The following is a 14,990-nucleotide window of genomic DNA, read 5'->3' on the forward strand; positions in this document are numbered from 1 at the left end:
CCATAGATTAAAACTCCAGTTATCACTCTTGACAAAGATAGGTTATTTGGTATTGGAATACATCAGGGGGAGGGAAGAAGGCTTTAAATAGGTACATGCAGAGGGAAAGGCTTGAAAACATGTTGCAGGCTCTTGAAGAGGAGGAGAAGTCTCACCTTTTACACTTTTTGGTTGGGATGATAGAATGAAGCCTTGCAGACTAGACACAGTCTTGATTAGGATAGAAGGTGTGGGGGACATTTGAGGGGTTTCACAGGAAGAGAGGCATATAGGTTCATAGGTTGGTACTAGGCTATCAGCCCTAGGGCCTATACAAGCCTAGCCATAACAATTCCCTGGCTGTTTCTTCCCACACTATTTACTTCCCTGGACCCCTGTCTAGCAGGGCAACTGACGTGATCCCTGGGGTGAATTTCCTTTCTCCCATCCAATCGTCAAGGTTCCTTTTGAAGAGAAATATGTAAGGAGAAAATACCACTATGGACACAGAAATAAATATAAAGTTAGCGCTTTCGTTTATAAAATATATAAACTTCTTCAGACAAAAGTATACAGGAAATAAACCATTTAAATAAGCATTCAAGAAGTGACATCATTTCCCATTCAAAGAAAAAAGTCACAATAAAAGTCCCATTAAACATCAAAATAAAAGACATGCCTCAAAATAAGATATCCAACTACACAATGGACCCATTGAACAAAACTTTATATAAAATCCTAAACACTACAAATATATGCATAAAATATATATAGAAGTTAGAATATTTAAAAAATTGACTAGGAAAATACAATAATAAATGTTATCTACATAAAGACTTCAGTTTCAAAACACTCATGATAGAAATAGTGTCATTCAATCCAGGTGAAACTGAATTTCCTTTCTCCCATCCAATCGTCAAGGTTCCTTTTGAAGAGGGCTAAAGAGGCACTCTGCCTGACATGTATGGGCAATCTATTCCAGAGTCTGGGGAGTCTCTGGGTCAGGAACCTATCCCTCCAGCATGTTTTGTTTATTGTGATGACAAGGTTTAGATCCCTGGAGCATGTGGCTCTGACGGATTGGGATTTCTTTAAGTGTAGCATGTTCAACAGCTCTGGGTTTGACATGACCTTGTATGTTAAGCAGAGATCGCCTCTGAGTAGATGATATGCAACAGAGTATAGCTGGAGTTTTTTAAGGCGGTCAGCGTAGGGCATCTGCTTTAGGCCTGTGATTCTTTTAGTGAGGTATTTCTTCGACCTTTCCAGTTGTTGCAGATGTCTTGAGAGGTACATACCAAATGGGGCATTGTATTCTATAATGGGTCTAATAAGGGATGAGTACAGTGGAACAATGACCTCCTTTTTTTGGATGAAAAGCCCTTAGTGATGAGGTGTGCCACCTAGAAGGATTTCCTGACTGTTGTGGCAATGTAGTTATCGAAGGTGAGACCACTGTCCACCTGTGTCCCTACGTCTCTTATCACACTTTCGATGTTTAGTGTACTTCCACCTATATGGTAATTCACGGGTACATGTTTCTTCCCAAAGGGGATAACTATACATTTCTTGGCACTGAGCTTGAGCCCATGGCTCTGGCAACAAGCATCTGTTTCTGTAAGGCCCTTTTGTAGAGTATCCACATCATTTGGGGATTCATTAATGGCTCCCAGTTTTCAGTCATCTGCAAACTTTGTTAGCCAGAGTCCCTTAGTGTTGGCCTGTACTTCAGAGAAGTAGATGCCTAACGAGCGGTCCCAGGACTGACACCTGAGGTACTCCACTTGTCACTTGTCTGGAGCTGGATTTGGAGTCTGCTACTTTTACAGTGTGGGTTCTATCAGTAAGCCTGTTAGCAACCCATTGGATGATGTAGGGATTAATGCCCAGCTTAGTAAGTTTATCTATGATTCCAGAGTGGGGGATGGTGTCAAAGGCCTTGGCAAGGTCTAGATAGGTTGTATGGACCACCTTACCTTTGTCCATGGCTCTGGAGACTGATTCAAAGAAGTCATTCAGGTTCAGGAGACAAGATCGGCCCTTCACGCACCCAAACTGGGTGGGGTCTAGTGTTTGAAGGTTGCCAATGTCTTTGTTTATAAGTTCCATGATAATACACTCCATGGCCTTGCAGATAAGGCTCATCAGACTGATGGGGCAGTAGTTTCCAGGATCCAAGGTGGATCCCCTCTTGTGGAGTGGGATAACTGCAGCTCTGTGCCACTCAGTGCACATGAAACCTGAGGTGAGGCTATGATTAAACATGACACTTAGGTGAGGTGCCAGTTCATATTGTAGTTGATGTAGTACACAGCCCAGGATGTCATCTGGTCCCATGGATGCTGTATTCTTAGCTTTGGAGAGTGTGTTTTTTACCTGTGTGGCCGTTATTACCGGAATTTGGCAATCTTCCGGTATTGAGATGGGCCATTTAGGGGGTGAGAGGGGGGTGAAGTTGGCACTGAATTGATCTGCCAGGATATTGGCAATATCCTTGGGATCAGTATATTTAATGCTATTTTGCTTTAGCTCAGAGCAGATCTGAGCATTGCCATTTAGATTCTTGACATAGTTATAGAATGCTTTGTGGTTGTCTTTGGAATCTTTGGCAATTTTATTTTCATAACTAGCTTTGGAGGATTTTATGAGGGATCTCAGTTTCTTACTGAGGCTGTTAAGGGAGTTTTTTGCATCTTGGGATTTTCCTCTTTTTTGCAACAGTTTCTTCCTTTTGTTGTAAAGTTTGTTTATGGCAGGGGACCACCAGATTGGCTTCCTTTTTTTGGATGAGAGCATCTTGGTTCTGTTTGGCATGGCACGATTCATGCATGAGTGGATGTGCTCGTACAGTGCCTTAGTGCAGGATTCAGCAGTTGAACTTTCAGTTCCCGTCTGCACAGGTGTCATGAAGTTTGTCACTTCTGACTTGAGTAGCATGAAGTTGGCTTTGGAGAGGTTTTTTATGGAGGTTTCCTTACTGGGAGGTGGGGGTGGGATGTGGATGTTAAGGGTGATTAGCTTATGGTCAGACCTGACTAACGAGGGAGTGATGATAGGTGTGGAGCATCGATCCCTCATGTTGGTAATGACCAGGTCTAGGATATTGGAGCCCCTGGTGGGACTATGGATTAGTTGATCCAGGGCATTGGAATTTATGAATTCCAAGAACCGTTGCGCAAAGGTGTTGGGACATGAGTAGTTTTCTCAGTTAATGGCAGGGTAGTTAAAATCAACCAGTATTAGGGTGTCTGGTTCTATCTTAATATTTTCCAGTATGTTTAGAAAGGTGTAGTGAGAATCCTGGGGTATGTTGGGGGATCTGTAGCAAGCTACAATTTGGATTGCAGTCTTACCTAGTGTTAGTTGCACCTGGAGAATTTCAGACGCATTGTGTTGGGCAACTAGCCTGGTGGTGTGAATATCCTTGGTGAATATTGACACTCCTCCACCTTTAGTGTTTCGGTCCTGGTTTGGTGGCCGAAAATATATATGATAATGCAGTGCATTGAATGTAGAAACGTGGGTAGAAATGAGAACTATGGTTTGGAGAATAAATGTTTTACACTATAGAAGAGACCGCAAGAAGTGATGGATGGAACTAGTAATTTAAGCAGTGAAGGAAAACAGTGATTTAAAGCGGTCAAATTCAGGACATGAAATGGATGTGAAGGAGGCAGAAGGACCAGATTATGAACAGACAAAAAAGAGAGTTAACAAGACTGGAAGCGATCTGCCTAAAGTGGCCAGTGGACTAAGAAAGAAGGAGAAAGAAAACCAGTGGTTTGAAATGGGAGTTGAAGGAAGAAGATGTGGAAAGTGATGGCATATTAGGTGGAGGAGGAAGGATTATTATGAGGCAGTGAAATAGGGTGGAGGAACTGTTGTGACAATGATTAACAGATCAGAAGGAGAGGGTGACTGGTACTTTTATTGATAAAATGAGTGCTGCAGTAGCAGAACCCAGCAGAATGACAGAGGTCTTCAAGAGTCAGTGAAAGGTAATAGAAGACTGAGTGTAAACAGGTTGATAGCGAGGTTTTGCTGGTAGAAGACAAGATGGAAGTGGAAAGGAAAGGAGTTTTATTAAGAAGACTCATTGGAATTAGAAAATGATACAGTACATGGTAAAAGCCATGGCAATCCATATAGGGGGTGGGTGGCTCAAGATGTTTGGGTTGCCTCCCTAATGACTTTTTATAAATTGTGGACCTCTGAGAGGAGAATGTATGCTTGGGTTATGAACTAAAGCAGTAGTCATCTTGTGGGAGAGGGTGGTCTAAATCTGTGGACTAACTACAGTTCTGTTTCACTGATTAATGTGGATTCAAACAGTTTTATGAGGGCTTTAGTAGCAAACCTAGAGAGAGTGCTGAGAAAGGTGTTCGAAGGAGGCCAAGAGAAATTTTTGAGGACTGATCATCTACTGACCATTGATAGACATTGGCGGATTTTTGTAGATTTGGTGAATAAAGCCAAGAGAAGTAGTTGTGGGGTGCTGGGCAGTTTTGTGTGATATTAAGAAAACATTTGTATTGGTGGATTTGGGAGGTTATGATATAGGTACTGAATGAAGTTAAAACTGGAGTACAGGTTTATCGTTGAAGTCAAAGCTTCCTATGCAAAGTCCACAGGTAGTACTGCCAGTGAAGAGGCTTTGTCAAAGGAAGTACAAATGCCTAGGGATACAAAGCAGCAGTACTGTCTCTTTCTCCCTCCCCATATCTGTTTTTGTTGGATATGGAGCATTAACTATAAAGATGCAGACATATTTGGAAGGCTTTGAGGCTAAGGAGGGATTAGCCATTTCTTTTAACCCCTATGTATATGATTATATATAATTACTTAAGAGATATCAGAGCCATTCTTCTGGTGTTCCTGGTGGAAATATTTGAAAATTTTAGGAAGGAATCAGAGTTGTCTTACCATTGGATGAAATCTGTGATAGTATCAGCAGTACCAGCAGACTGTGGGGGGGAGGGGACTGCTTTTAGCTGCTTCAGAAGTCCGTAATGGGGCCAGCTATTAAGAGTAATGAGAAATGCTATATAGTGGTAGCAAATTCCCATCTGTTCATTACAGCACGCCTGAAGATCTCTTAACTACCACAACCCTTACTAAGCAAACAATTTACAAAATGGTGATGACTATAAATCCTCTTTTATGAAAGGACAAATGTGTACTGACTAATTAGTAGAAATTTAATAAATCTCTTGCAGCTTACATTTTACAATAATACAAGTTGGCATGTTGAGTACAGGACAGATGTTTAACTTATGTACATATAACTGAGATTTTGTCTTCTTGTCAATATTTTTTGACATCTCTACCTTGCCCCCCTCATAATTATAAGTTTAAATTAGGCACAGGGCCAAAGTCTCTGAAACTTTTATAGAATTATTTTGTGAATGTATTTGGCATTGGATATTTCCAGCTTCATTTTCTTGCTTGTCCATTTCCTGATGCCGTTCATATTAAATTTTATTGAGGACGAGCTTTCTCTTTCATTCAGGTCACCATAGAGGTCTATTAAGCACAGAATATGAATATTAAGGGGTCCTTTAATGCTTTGTATGTCAAGCACATGTCTCATCTAAGAAGTTGATAAAATGCAGGACACCAGTAAATCATATAACCTAGCAAATATCAAACATGGATGCCTTTGATTCTCTTTCTGAGGAAGCTTTGTACCTTTCCAATTCCACTAGATGGTATGTGATTAAGTTAGAGAACAGGATGCAGTATTGTATAACTTGGTTACATATAAAGGGCAATGTCTGCCATAATGGCAGAGCTTTTTACCATACAGAGGAATAGCTACATATGCTTTGCAGATGATAGTGGCTAAATATGTGTCAAATGGAATTTCTTCATTTACAAGAATTTCAAGATATTTTACTATTTCTTCAACATTTAAGTGAGGCCTATCAACAGTATATTAAGCTGGTGGTGGTGGGGTGACATATGAAAGAATGTTTTATTTATTTTTTTAGACATTGAATTTCTACTGCACCACTCATGTTTAGTGATGTGTCATTTGAAGGGAGGTGATGGTATCAGAGTTCAGGAAAATGATCCCAAGATTAGAATCAGTAAAACCGTGAGCCAGACACCGAAGTCAGTTTTTATGTTTGAGAAAAAGATACCAAAAGGAATGACCCCAAAGCAAAACCTTGGGAAGACTACACCGGTGATAGAAGATGGTGAGATTGGGATCCTCTTTTCTTTGCTGTTTATGACCACATAAATTGTGGACCCAAATTATTAGAGGTTAATTTTCCTTTAGATCCCTGATTTTAAGCATGGCTCCATGATACAGATATAGTGTCAATTACATTTGTCAGACCAAGGTGAACTGCACGCACAGATACACTTTCATTAGGTGATGAGGTCACACACAAGAAGAAATATATATGAGGTTAAGCATATCAGCTCTAACTTTGACATAACTGTGTTTGGATATTTCATGGAGATGGAGGTTTTCCATGGCTGTCTTAAGTTCCATAGTGGTTCTCTCCATCATCTTGAGGAGCATGCTTGTGTGACTGACAAGGCTGTAATCATTGGGATCTGTGGAAGGGCCTTCTTTGTGCACTGGGATCACAAGAGTCTGATTCAAGTTATCAGAGGCATGGACAATTTAAAATATTCTGCTCATAATGTGCATAAAGGCAGATGCTAGGCTGGTTTCGATCGCATTAAATTAGGATTCATGGAACCCTATCTGGTCCCATTGAAGTGGTATTTTTGATCTTACTTAGGACAGCACTGACCATTTCAGATACAATTTTGGGTGAAATAATGTTGCAGGCAGAAACAGTGGAGAGGGTTCCTCTTTGTGGCCTCAGATTTGCTGCTGATCTATATGCATCAATCATCATCAAAGCTGCTTTCAGCAAAAGTAGTTGCAGAAGACAAGGCTAGCCAAGGTTCAATTATCTTAGTGTTAATATAAATAAAAAGCAGAGGTAATCCAGAAAGCTCGAGTCAGGTCTGGTATCCCATCTGTGACCCAGACAGGACTAACAAGAAACAGAGTACAAAGGATTCAGTTAAGTAGGTAGATGGATGAGTAATCTTGTTGTGCAACTATGAGCTACAGAATATGCCTCTTTCCATTTTTAGAGGAGGTTATCCATTTAAATGTTAAAACCCATAAACATGATTCAGAAGCTTTAATTTGGTTAACTTCAAGATAAATCAATGGTTTAACTGAAAACTGAAAAATCCAGGATCACATGACACAGCTCATCAGCAGTGTTTAAACTTAATCATTTATATACTGGGTTAAAGCCAATGTAGGCAACATCTGGTAGTTTGGTGTTTCATCTTTACACACACACACGCACACACACACACACACACACACAGGCTAAGAATTACAACTTGATTCTGGTAGCTAGAAGTCTTAATGGAGCTAAAGATCTACTTTATTGTTCACAATACAATTAATAAGGCAGCACTAAGGAACTGACTAACACCACACGGCATTATTAAGTAAGCTGAGGAGCAAATGGTGCTGATATTTCCTTATCAAGAATATGTAGGGCTGCGTCAGTCACACTGCCATTTCCTAAATGGGTTATTAATGCCACCTTCTGAATATTAACAGTAGTGAGTTACAAGTTAGGAACACTGCTTTGAGTTCTTAGCTCACGTAGGTCTGCTATCCAACGGGTACTGAAGCCATTAAGGCAGGGATGATTTCAGTGGTTGAAATCAGCATTTTGCTGAATTCAGAGTTTATTCCCACCTTTGATTTCCTTTCAGTAATATGCAGAATACACTCTTGACTAAATCTTTGTTGATTTTTTTATATGAAGTATCAAAGGATAAACCTTTAACTACACAATTCAGCCAGCAGTTTCTGCCCTGCCCCACCATTACCCATGGTCTTTGTTATGCTGTGGTAATACTACATGGGTGCTCTGTGCTGAGCTTTTTATATGTTTTTGTTAAAACCTTAAATGGCTGATGTATTGCCTGCATATTATACTTCCTTATAAAAATATTTTGCTTTTTTTATTTCTGCTTTGCATAAGTGGACTATTTAAATTATTCCATTAGATGTGGGTTATGCTACAGAAGACCCCACCTCTACACACACACACAAAATGACCAACACTGTGACATCACTGACATAATAGAACAATATTCCTTGACTGCTGGCTCACATAACTCACACTCACGTTTTGATGCTGGATCACATAGCTCACACTCACGTTTTATTGCTGGATCACGTAACTCACACTCATGTTTTGTTGCTGGATCATGTAACTCACAATCGCATTTTGATGCTGGATCACATAACTCACACTCACGTTTTGTTGCAGGATCACATAACTCACACTGGTATCGATGGATCACATAACATACACTCTGGTATTGTTGCTGGCTCACATAACTCACACTCATGTATTGTTGCTGGCTCACATAACTCACACTCATGTATTGTTGCTGGCTCACATAACTCACACTCCTATATTGTTGCTGGATCACATAACTCACACGTGTATTGTTGCTGGATCACATAACTCTTGCTGGAGCACATAACTCACACTCACATATTGGTCTGGATCACATAACTCACAATCACGTATTGTTGCTGGATCACATAACTCACAATCACGTATTGTTGCTGGATCACATAACTCACACTCGCATATTGCTGTTGGATCATATAACTTTCACTCACATATTGTTGCTTGATCACATAACTCACACTCCTATATTGTTGCTGCTGGATCACATAACTCACACACGCGTATTGTTGCTGGATCACATAACTCACACTCATGTATTGTTGCTGGATCACATAAATCACACTCATGTATTGTTGCTGGATTACATAACTCACACTCACATATTGTTGCTGGATCACGTAACTCACACTCACGTATTGCTGTTGGATCATATAACTGTCACGTAGTGTTGCTGGATCACATAACTCACACTCACGTATTGGTCTAGATCACATAATTCAAAATCACGTATTGTTGCTGGATCACATAACTCACACTCACATATTGCTGTTGGATCATATAACTTTCACTCATGTAGTATTGCTGGAGCACATAACTCACACTCACGTATTGGTCTGGATCACATAACTCACACTCACTTATTGTTGCTGGATCACATAACTCACACTCACTTATTGTTGCTGGATCACATAACTCACACTCACTTATTGCTGTTGGATCATATAACTCTCACTCATGTAGTGTTGCTGGATCACATAACTCACAATCACGTATTGGTGCTGCATCACATAACTCTCACGTAATGTTGCTGGATCACATAACTCACACTCATATTGTTGCTGGATCACATAACTCACACTCACGTATTGCTGTTGATTCATATAACTGTCACTCACATAGTGTTGCTGGATCACATAACTCACACTCACGTATTGTTGCTGGATCACATAACTCACACTCACATATTGTTGCCGGATCACATAACTCACACTCACGCATTGCTGTTGGATCATATAACTGTCATGCACGTAGTGTTGCTGGATCACATAACTCACACTCACGTATTGTTGCTGCATCACAACTCACGTATTGCTGTTGGATCATATAACTTTCACTCACGTAGTGTTGCTGGAGCACATAACTCACACTCACGTATTGGTCTGGATCACATAACTCACAATCACGTATTGGTGCTGGATCACATAACTCACACTCACTTATTGTTGCTGGATCACATAACTCACACTCACTTATTGCTGTTGGATCATATAACTCTCACTCACGTAGTGTTGCTGGATCACATAACTCACACTCATGTATTGCTGCTGGATCACATAACTCTCACTCACGTATTGTTGCTGGATCACATAACTCACACTCACTTATTGCTGTTGGATCATATAACTCTCACTCACGTAGTGTTGCTGGATCACATAACTCACACTCATGTATTGCTGCTGGATCACATAACTCTCACTCATGTAGTGTTGCTGGATCACATAACTCACAATCACGTATTGGTGCTGGATCACATAACTCACACTCACTTATTGCTATTGGATCATATAACTCTCACTCACGTAGTGTTGCTGGATCACATAACTCACACTCACTTATTGCTGTTGGATCATATAACTCTCACTCACATAGTGTTGCTGGATCACATAACTCACACTCATGTATTGCTGCTGGATCACATAACTCTCACTCACGTATTGTTGCTGGATCACATAACTCACACTCACTTATTGCCGTTGGATCATATAACTCTCACTCACGTAGTGTTGCTGGATCATATAACTCACACTCATGTATTGCTGCTGGATCACATAACTCTTACTCACGTATTGTTGCTGGATCACGTAACTCACATTCATGTATTGTTGTAAGCAAAAGTGAAGTATATCTGATGTGTTATGGAAAGATATGGTCCATTATTTCTTATTTCAAATTGACAGGTTAGTCAGCACTTCAACCAGATGAAAAATTGAAAAATGAAAAAAAAGTATTACTCCCCATGTAGATCTCCATAACAACCTTACTTGATTTGTGCGTGTGTGTGTGTGTGTGTGTGTGTGTGTGTGTGTGTGTGTGTGTGTGTGTGTGTGTGTTTGTACAACTATAGACATACATACTAATTCTACACTTGCACAACTACAAAGAAAAACGAAAGCATCAAAAACGGTGAATCACTGCCGGTACACAAATATAAATGTTAGTAGTAGTGAATCCCATGTAGAACAGCAGTTGCTGAGTTGCAGATTCAGAAATTATATTCATCAAAGCTGTTAATTTCATTTTATCCTTGACCAAGAGTTTGAACACCAACAGTGTATGTGTGTGTGTGTGTGTGTGTGTGTATGTGTGTACATGTGTGTGATGTACTTGACATAGGTATGTCAGCTCTCATATTGTTAGATTTTTCATTTTGTACGCTAGGTTAAGTATTGTTGCTTACAGTACTTACTAAGAAGCATTAGGAAACAAGCATTCTTAACCTATTCATAGATGTGTATCTGCAGCAGAACAGACTTGAGATCATCCTTGTCTGATCCTGAGGTGGAACATTTTCCTTCCTGTAAGAGAACATTCCAAACCATGAGATGTGCAGAAAGAAATTCTCAGGGTGGACAACAATGGCTAAACCCAGCTTGTTTGCCTGTTTCCTACCTCTTTATTTGATAAAACATAGGCTTTATTCAATCAACAACTTAATCTCTTTTGTTCTTGTTTTTCATAAGAATTGAGGTTTCTTCATTCTTCTGTTATTTTTTTCTTATTGTTTCTTTATATTGCTGTACCAAATAGTTCATCTGTGCAGTAGCTCAGTTACTATCCTTCATTGTTATGCCATTTATTATATTTAGACAGCTTACGTTATAACTATGTTATTTCACTACAGGCACCTTTATTCATTCTTAATCATGGGTTTATCTGTGGGGAGTATACCTCGGATTTTCTACAAAGTTTTTACTGCAACAATTTTCCACGAACACTGATCTTTAGGGCTAACTAATATTACCAGGCTATATATGAGACTTGTTTCCTGGCCTACATTGCTTCCCAAATTTGTGGATTTTATTAAATTATCTCACTCTGGGCTTGCTATAATTTTTGGATGATCAGCTGACCTGAATTATCTTATATGTCTTCAGTTGCTATGGCTCTAGTTCATGCTGTGGTCCAGATGTTGGGCACATTTTTGCATTTTCTTTGATGTCATGCTGACTTTTGCTATTTTGTATATATTTAGCTTCTTGTATAGTTACTAGGCATGCAATCAAGGGCATCACTGAAGAGACTAGCCCAGTTTATCAACTGCCCCAGAGCACTGTCTGGTCTTAACCAGACCTGCTCAATAGTCGCACACAGTAGGCTAATGAAAGCCGAGGGAATCAAACCGTGGACTACAGTAAGCAGCTTGTTAGTGGCTCATAGCTTTTATTGTCTGTGATTCCAAGGCATAATCTAGTCTCTTGTTGCATCCCTTTTATTATCATTTGCCTGTATTTCCTTACTTCGGGCATTGCTCAGCGGGAGTTCATTTTTAATACTTTGTTGCATTTGCTATGACTATTAGACAAGTTCATGGTCAGTTCTGCTGTGATGACCTTCTTTTGGTCCTCCTTCTGTTTGGTTCTACTCAGCTGACTGCGTTTACTTTTTATGAATGAAGTTCTATATTTTGAATGAACCAAAGAATTGATGGCAGAAATAGCTCTGTGTAGGTCTCCTTGGAATAGAGCTATCCTTCTAATGCCGATTGTTATGTTTATTATGTGCTGTGCAGGAGCTGAACCTTGTACGGCAACTTATTTACCCATCTTATGCAAGGTACCAGGAAGCTTTTATTACTTCCCAGTTAGGTCCCAGGGGACCTATTTTTCCATTGGTGCCATATAGGCTGTTAAACTTCATTAAAAAGTCCATTTGCAAGAAATCTATAATTATGTCTGATTTGTTGTGCAGTGATGATCTTATGTATATAGCCAAGATATGAACAGATAATTTCTGTCCTTATTAGATGTCTGTGATGCTCCTTTGGCTCACTGTTACTCAGAAACAGGCAGGATGAGATCTGGGAGGGCGCTGCAGTCTTTTAGTTCTCATACCAATAAAATAATACCACGGCTAAGTCATCTGGTGCTCTGTGCAGTTCCCCTAATGGTCAAGACTGAAAAGAAAAAAGGCAATTTCACTCAGCATAAAGCAAGATAGGGAGGAGCAGGTTAGCAATATCATGAGTATCGTATCGGACCAAGGTAACTTCAAAAGGAACCCCAGGCAGGGTAATGGACTGGTCCCCCCTTTCCCTGCAGCCATTGGCTCTTGCTTCTCTGATTTCTTTGGTTCTCTAAAAGTTTTATTTGTTCAAATATTCAGAGGAGCGCTCTGAAAGATCCCATGTCTCATACAGAGCTGAATAGAGTGGGTTTTTCATTTTTTTCAATAGCCAGACTGGGCCCCTTCCAGCTGCCTTGGTCATATTGTGTTGGATCTGGCCCTGACCATAGCACCAGCAAGCAAAACAAATTAACCAGAGCTATAAGCAACCTTTCATATTCAAAATGTGAATGGTACACTGCCGTTCATATTCAACATGTGAGCAGTACACTGCCTTTAATATTCAAAATGTGAACAGTACACTGCCTTTCATAGCATGAAGCAAATGGTTAAAATACTGTACATTGCCTAACTAGTAAGGAAGCTCATAGCATTGTTAAAATTTGTATTTCATACATATAAACAGTTTTGATGCCCAGTAATCTCCCTTTGCTTGCCAGAAGACTCACTTGGCTGCAGTTCATTTTTTTACACTATTTTTATTTAAAGTCAAAAAAATTATCTAGTGGTTATGTTTTACCATACATTCAGCTCTTCAATACGTAGAGATTTAAGAGTGAGTTGCAGTCTGAGTCCCTGAGCAGCATACCTCTCAGCAGTCCACAATTTTGCAAATTTTTCAGATTTTTGCCTAATATTTTTAGACTGTTCCTCATAAAATCTGTACTTTTCTGGGAAATATTTGAAGACTGAAGTCACTAAATGACAGATATTTGAGTTTCATACTTCATATCGGTCACAAATTTCATGTTAATGGAAAATCTGCCATTTTATAAACTTTTTAAGGTTATAAAACAATATTGAAAATCTCTCCATAATTTTGGGCTATTGTACCACTGTTAGTTTTGTTTTTGTCCAGAATTCTTGTGCCAAGAGGTTGAAAGGTATGCCGAGTGGGCAAAATAAGCAGAAACCACCTCTCTACACAAACACACACATACACACAGAAAAAAAAAAACATAAGTTTGTCTTAATCAATACAGCTAGAAGTAGGTTAGCTGTTTGAATGGTGGTGCCTGAAATAAACCTTGAGTTATTTTTTGCAACAAATGAAAACACACATGCCTATACACACCAATTGGAGATATCTGCTAATGCTTTTAATTAAATAAATTTCACTTTCAAATCACTGTCATATTCTTTCTTACAATATCAAATTATAAATTCTTAATTAAAATTGAGCTTCTCTCCCTCTTCCATCTCAAATATTATTTTACTCTACCCAATTTATTCCTTATAGCTTGTTCTTTCTTTCTCACACACCATCACACAAACATTAATTAATATATCTATACACATACATATGTATGTATACACACACATACATACATAGGGAAGCATTCCACCAAAAAAGCAACTTTTTGATCCACCAAAGACTGACACCTACATATCAAAAACAATAAACGTCAATCCACAAAGGATCAAAAAAAGAAAAGCACACAATGTTTTCCACAGGGTCAAGCATTCCTGCACCCCCTGCTAATTATATATACTAACAACGAGATTGCACTACAATCATAGAAGGGGCATATTCCCCTATCTCCAGCATACCACAACCTCATACTAACAAAGCTGGTACATTTCAATCAGCTGTACCAGCTCTATTATATGTAGATGAGTTTTTTTTAATACAAAAGGTATTAATATATATATACATATATATATATATATATATATATATATATATATATATATATACACACACACACACACACACACACATATATATATATATATATATATATATATATATATATATATAAATATAAATAGATTGATAGTAGATTACTAGGCAAGTGGTTCAATTGCCCTTAACAAGCCTATTCAGTTGTACCCAGATTTTACCCAATTTCCTATCCTTAGGGGAAAGATAACAAGGGTCAGCAAGCAGGGTTTTGACTATTTTTACAGGCTGCTTCTGTCCATAAGGGACATGGGGGTAACCCCAGGAGTGGTGCAGGTTGCACTTGAGAATGGTCAAGGAAGGGCTGTACTTCATGTGAATAGGAAGCTTATTCCAGCGAAGGTGCAATACTGGGACACATATCTGTCTCTCCAACATGATCTATTCATGTCAGAGATCAGGTACAGATTTTTGGAGCAGGTAACCCTTGTGCAGTTAGCTTTGTGAATATGCAACATTTTCATCAGGACTTGTAGGTCAGGCACAGATCTTCTCTAAATAAT

This window comes from Protopterus annectens, chromosome 14.part0, assembly GCF_019279795.1.
Source record: "Protopterus annectens isolate FY-2018-M chromosome 14.part0, PAN1.0, whole genome shotgun sequence".
Classification (NCBI taxonomy): domain Eukaryota; kingdom Metazoa; phylum Chordata; order Ceratodontiformes; family Protopteridae; genus Protopterus; species Protopterus annectens.